This window comes from Lacerta agilis, chromosome 14, assembly GCF_009819535.1.
Source record: "Lacerta agilis isolate rLacAgi1 chromosome 14, rLacAgi1.pri, whole genome shotgun sequence".
NCBI classification, from domain to species: domain Eukaryota; kingdom Metazoa; phylum Chordata; class Lepidosauria; order Squamata; family Lacertidae; genus Lacerta; species Lacerta agilis.
Genome location: NC_046325.1, coordinates 50838372 through 50844268, shown reverse-complemented (window position 1 = coordinate 50844268; position 5897 = coordinate 50838372).

Genomic DNA, 5897 nt, shown 5'->3' with positions numbered 1-5897 from the left:
TTTCACCTTTTTTTCTTTTTTACTAGCCAGAAAGGCTACTCTCTGCCTCCACCATCTGAATGCCAGGCTGCAGGTGGGGAGGCTGCCCTTGTGCTTACATCCTCCTGGTGGGTTTTCCATTGCAGCACCTGGTCAGCCCCTGTGAGAATAAGATGGTGGACCCCCATTGGCTTGGTCCAACAGCCAGGGTCTTCCTATGTTCTTAATCCTATGTTTTATGAAATAAATAAAATATTTGCAGTTAGTTGCATTGATTTTTGATTACTTTGGTTTTATATTGTTATGTAAAATGTTCAAAGTTTGAGATATATAATAAAAATCTTTAGAAACCAAGTAAGGGGGAATAAATAATAATTTATTTCAGTTGGTTTGGGGAGTAGGAATCAGGTTGCATTGCACTGAAACAAAATTTGAGCAAATTTCTCCTGCATTCTGAATATTGGTTGGGTGCAGATAATTGCTCAGCAGCAAGGACACAAAGGGAGGTGTGATCAAAACTGAGCATCTTCTTCTGTTCCTTGGGGCCTCCCCCCCCCCTTTTGGTCTTAATCCTTGCCTTGTGGTTCATATGGAGCCCCGATGCTAATAGGTTTAGGATTACTGGGATACGCACAAATCCCAAGGCAAGCCGTCACTCTCTCCTCTGTGTTAAGGTGATTTCATTAGGATTTGTGTTTATAGAGCAGAAACTTTCTCTTCTTCCTTTTGATATTATTTTTATTCAATTACATCAGCAATTCACAGATCTTCAAAGTTGTTCCATCAGCAACATCTTCAGTGCTTGGGAGATAGGGTTATTTAAAGCAGAAATGTGAATCTTATAAAACACACACACACACACACACACAGAGAGAGAGAGAGAGAGAGAGAGAGAGAGAGAGAGGAGTCTTTAATAGAAATGCCTCTATGTGCATTTTCCTGAAAAATTAAGAGCCAAACAGCAGCAGAGGGAAAAGGTCCATAATCATATTTTAGCATGTTTGACTGGTAGCTATGCCGGTGCGTTAATATACCGGTATATAGTTATCATCATTATTATCATTATCATTATTATTGAGGGACCATTTCAATTCTTCTAATCCAGCAAGGAGAATTGAGCTGTCTCTTCTGGCACAGTTGCAAATGTTTACATTTCTAATGCATCTCAGTTGTCACAGGGATATTATTAAGGGTGACTTTAGGATTTGGCATTAAACATTTAGCAGGGTACTGGATTTTAGAAACGAAATGAAAACTGGAGCACAAAGCAAAGGGGTTAGGCTTTGCATGATGATGGGGGAAAGTGGGCCAGCCAGGGACAGAGGGACCCGGGTCCCTGCTTTGTCTGTTGTCCCAGCACATTCAGACACCCACATCCAGCAAGGGCTTCAGATGGGTTAATTAGCAGCTTAGCACCTTCTTGAATTATTTAGGGCTCGCTTTTGATGTGTTTTCCTCCTAATTAGCCTTTATTAATGAAAGGTGACCCCCTATTCCTTTGGGTCACCTGTCTCTTGCGCCACAATCTGTCATCCACTTTGCGCTGCAAAGAGGCTGAGGCGAGAGCCAAGAAGGGTCGGGGACATGGAGATGGCGGCTTGGGAACATCTGGCCCAGGAAGGGAGGCCCCTTGTGAGCGGGAGAGGGAAGCTTTCCCTGATGTTGGGAAAGATGGAGGGCACAAGGAGAAGGGGACGACAGAGGATGAGATGGTTGGACAGTGTTCTCAAAGCGACTGGTATGAGTTTGGCCAAACTGTGGGAGGCAGTGGAGGATAGGGGTGCCTGGCATGCTCTGGTCTATGGGGTCACAAAGAGTCGGACACGACTGAACAACTGAACAACAACAACACAAATTGCATCTGTCATTTGTAAACAGGATTATACAGACAGGTAGGTGATGTTTTAGTTAAACTGTGTCTGCCTTGTTCTCTTACATACATATCTTATTAGAATCACAGAACAAGTTTCCTTATTGCAAGCTCCCCAGGGGGGAGCTGTGGAGGCATCTTTTGATGAATGGTGAGAAAGACATTTTTAAAAATAAAGCAAACTAAAGTTAGATCTTGGGCAGGGGCACCACTCGTGCAGCCTGCGCTGTCAAGAGATCCAGCTGTCCCCTATCTGAAAGTGCTTGTCCCATTACTTCCCCCCAGGAAAATCCAGTCTTTACTGCTGAATCAGAGCAAACGTCAACAGGGTCTTCTGAGCATTGCTTTTTGTTCTGATTCAGCACTAAAGAGCAGTTTTTCCAGAGAAGAGGGCAAGGCACACACAAAGCTGCTCAGACTTGTGACTACAAAGCACAGGACAAGCAGAAGTGAGGAGCAGCCCAAAGACTCTGACTTGGAGAGAGAGTGTGTGGAATTCATAGGGTCCTGACAGGCAGGTATTAAGCTGGGGAAGCCTTGCCCACCACTGCTAGGAAAATGCTCGCCTCCTTAATGTCTGAAGGCAAGGCAGCTCGCTGAAGGCAGCAAAGAAGTAAAAAGGTGGCACAGCAAAAAGGAACTGTGCTCTTCACCTACCCACCCACGACCTGCAGCCCTTAATGGCAGGTGTCAGCATGGGGCAGTCCAGCACCCACCCAGCCCTCGACTGCCTTGTTCTGAAAGCCTGCTGGAAATCACTTGAGGGGAATATTCCTGGCTGGGCCCTTGCCCTCCCCCACCCACCCAGATAATGGCCGTGTGCCCTGAATCAAAATCACAGTAAATAAATGCCATTAAGAAGGCCTTTTTACTCTGCTGTGCACACTCATTACAGTGTGCCAGAACCTCTGGCTCCTGGGATCCCAACTCTAATGAGGCCAGGATGTATGTGTAGCTGGAAAATTAATGCTTATACAAGTTAATTTGTTTTTATTAGTCTGCATCATGCGAGCCGAGTGGCTGGCAGGAAGCGAGGATGGGGCACAGTGGCCCTTTGGAGAAGGAGGAACAGAGATTGGCAAAGGGGTCTTGGGGCTGGTGGGGGGCAGGGAGCCCCAAGGAGAGGATTGCTAACTCGGCACTGTGCTTCATATGGCTTTGTGCTACTCCAGCCTCCGAGCGACTCCAGGGGAATGAAGGTGAGCGGAGACTGGGGTGTCTTCAGGGTGTGTGGTTTTATTTGCACATCCTGTGCAGGCCTGCCCAAATGGGCCCAGTCTCGACTTGGGGAGTGGGGACCCCCACCTGCTGCCTGGCCGAGCCAAGCGCACATCCAGTTGAGCTAACAAGGCACTGATGGGCTCCCACTGGAACGCTCAAGGTGCCGTGTGCCATGCCAGCCTCTCTGACGAGCCCCATGAAGCCTCTTCAGCAGGACATTTGCATAGAGGGGGCATTGCTGCAGCCCCACAGGCCCCAGAAGAGCCTCCCTCTTCCAAAGAGAGGAGCTGTCAAATTAATTCTGCTGGCAGTCTCGCTCACCTGTGATTTCATTAAAGGAAAGGTGAAAGGGGAGAGAGGCAATTCAAACAAGATAATTAAAAAACTCCGATTAGCAATTACCCACGAAGCCGTGGCCTGGGGAGCTGCTGCCGTGGGTCGCTTGCAGGGCCTGGGCAGGGAGGGAGGGAAGGAAGGACTCCTGGAGAGGTCACCGGGATGTCCTCTTGGCAAGTGAGCAGGCCCGGAACTTTCCTCAGTCACAAGGTAACGCCCACCCTTTCAGAGTGATTAAATGACGCTTTAATATAGCGCAACAATCCAGACACCTGTTGCCAGAGAGTAATTGCAAAACAGACACCCACCTCTCAACCCTGCACATCTGGAAGAAGGGATCATGGAGGGGAACAATTTCATTCTTGCTGGCCTTCTGCCAGAGGAATCCTGTACAAGTTCCCGCCAGCCCAAATTGGTGCAAGGTGAAAACAGGCATAATCATCATCAGTTTTGCCCTGCTTATGTTTTGCATCTCAGGTGCCTCAGAGTGCAGGGGTGCCAACTTGAATAAAATATTGAGAAGGAGGCCAGGTAAGCCCCACCCCACACAACGGACCACAAGATTTAGCACACACACTTCATTTCGAGAGCCATGCCCATCCATTTTAGGGGGTCCACCCTCTCAAATATTTTACTGGTGTGTGTGTGTGTGAATGGACCTTGTGCCCTAGGAGTTGGTGCCAATGTCATAGATGCAAATGTCTTGCCTGTACCCTAGGGTGGCTCTCTATGCCTGCAGCAAACAAAACAGGAAAGGTCCCTGCTCTGAACAACTTACAGTCTGAATTTCACCAGCATGAGAGGCAACAGAGAGGAGGAGGAAGGGTAAGAAATGGAGGGAAGAGGAAGCAAGCAAAGACAAGTGGCAGCAAAGTAGAGTTAGACAGAGCCAAAGGTGAGCCTTCTGGGGTTAGATCCAAGATCTGTCTGATCCACCACCTCTCCACCAGACTCTCCTTCTTCAGGGGATGAGGCTGGAGATTCAGTGTGGCAGGGAGACCTGCTCTCAGGGTTCACTCCGAAGCATGTAACCAACCAGAAGCTCTTAGAATTTTAGAATGCTGGAGTGGGAAGGGACCCCAATGGTCATCTAGTCCAACCCCCTGCAATGCAGGAATCTCAGTGAAAGCATCCCTGACGGACAGCTATCCAACCTCTCTTTAAAAACCTCCAAGTAAGGAGTGTCTGCCACCTCCCAAAGGAATTCCTGTCAAACAGCAGCTCTTACCACCAGAAATGTCCTCAGGATGTTTAGTCGGAATCTTCTTTCTCACGCAGGAGGGCCTTGTGGGGCCAGCGAGGATCCCTCTGCTGTGAGGAGACTGAGCCTTGGAAACAGCAGGTGTGTCACATGGGGGCATCAAGGAAAGCTTGATGACACTGGTTCACACCTGAGAACTTGATAACTGTAATGTGCTTCACGTGGGGCCACCCTTGGATCTGGTCCAGGAGCACAAAACACAGCTGCATGCCTGTGGTTATGACTCCTGTGAAGACATCATGGACGGTGGGATCCTGAGGAGGAATGGGGGGAGTTCAGGGCGTTGGAGCTGGACAATTCTTGGGAGGGTCGTGGCAGGATGAGGGAGGTGTGGTCCGCAATGGCAAGAAATGTCCAGACCTTGGGTTGAGATGAGTAGCTCAGCAGACAGAGAGTCAGGTTTGAAGGACGGACCAGAGGAGTGTCCCATCCCTGTGACTCTGAACACCACTGGCCAAATCCCTCCTGCTGTGGGGCTGCCCCCTCACCTCTGACTAGCCAACGAGGAGCCTTCAGACAGAGGAGGAGGTGGCAGCAGCTGAGATGAAACCGGAGGACACTTGCTTTTGTCCTTGCTGACTTCTCTCTCTCTCTCTCTCTCTCTCTCTCTCTCTCTCTCTCTCTCTCCTTCCTCTTTCTCTCCTTTCCTCCTCAACTTTTCATTTCCATTGTTATTCTCCTCCACTTGCATTCTTCATTAGCGAAGACTTCACATCCTCCTGTTTTTCATACTGAAAAGGCTAAATGATATACTGACACCTTAATTACACCCCTTTGTCACAATGTAGCGTGGAAATGGCATGAGTGATATGAGAAGAAAGGGCTGTGGCGGGCACGTCAAGAGCGCTTGATTTGCGGTGGCAGATTGGGAGTGACACCAGTGGGGGCTCAGAGGAGTCACACCCTGCCTTCCTTGTTGTCGGTACTCACAATGCCCTGACAAAAGGAGATGAGGACTCAGGAAAGAAAAAAGCCGCATGGGTGGCCGGGATGCTGGAGAGGAGAGTGGGTGGGAGAAACAGCTTCTTTCCTTTAGTGTCAATGGATGCATCAGCCAAGTATCATACAACCTTATGAGGGACTCACGGGGGTCATCTAGTCCAACCCGCTGCAATAAAGGGATCGCAGCTAAAGAATTCCTGGCAGATGGCCACCCAACCTCTTCTTAAAAACCTCCAAGGAAGGAGAGTCCATTCACAGAAGTGTAGTGTTGGGAGGGACCTGAGACTG